The sequence below is a fragment of the Pteropus alecto genome, unplaced genomic scaffold (assembly GCF_000325575.1).
Source record: "Pteropus alecto unplaced genomic scaffold, ASM32557v1 scaffold213, whole genome shotgun sequence".
In the NCBI taxonomy this organism is placed as follows: domain Eukaryota; kingdom Metazoa; phylum Chordata; class Mammalia; order Chiroptera; family Pteropodidae; genus Pteropus; species Pteropus alecto.
Window position 1 is genome coordinate 1515611 of NW_006434829.1, and position 539 is coordinate 1516149.

Sequence of the window (539 nt, forward strand, 5' to 3'; positions counted from 1 at the left end):
CAGGAATGCGACAGCCTCGGAAATCCCTTGGTGACGCGATGAGCACACGGGGGTGACTGAGCGGGTCCCCCGTGTGGCCCGAGCTCCTCGGTGAACCGGGACCCTCGCTTTAGCCAGAGACCTTGCCCGGTGCCAGGCCGGGGCCTGAGCGAGCCCGCGAGGCGCCCGCAGGGCTGTGAGCCCACTGCTGGCCTTTGGGTGCTCGTCGTTGTGCACAGCCCTGGTGGCTGACGGGGCTCGGGGGCGGGACGGGGCCCGAGAGGAGGGGGCCCGAGAGGAGGGGGCGTGCCTCCCTAGACGCGGGACACGACACGCGTCGAGATCACAGCGGTGCGTCTACCTCCTCGACAGATGGAGAATATGCCTTTCTCCCTATTTTCTAAACTTTGGCGGGAATTGGGGTTAAATGTTTACTGAGATGATTCTTTCTGTTTAAGACAGAAAGGAAGCGTGAGGAAAGGCGGGGGGAGGGACGCCCCAGACGTGTGGCTCTGATGAGCGTGGCCGGCTCCCCGGGGCTCCCCAGCCACTGTCCCAGC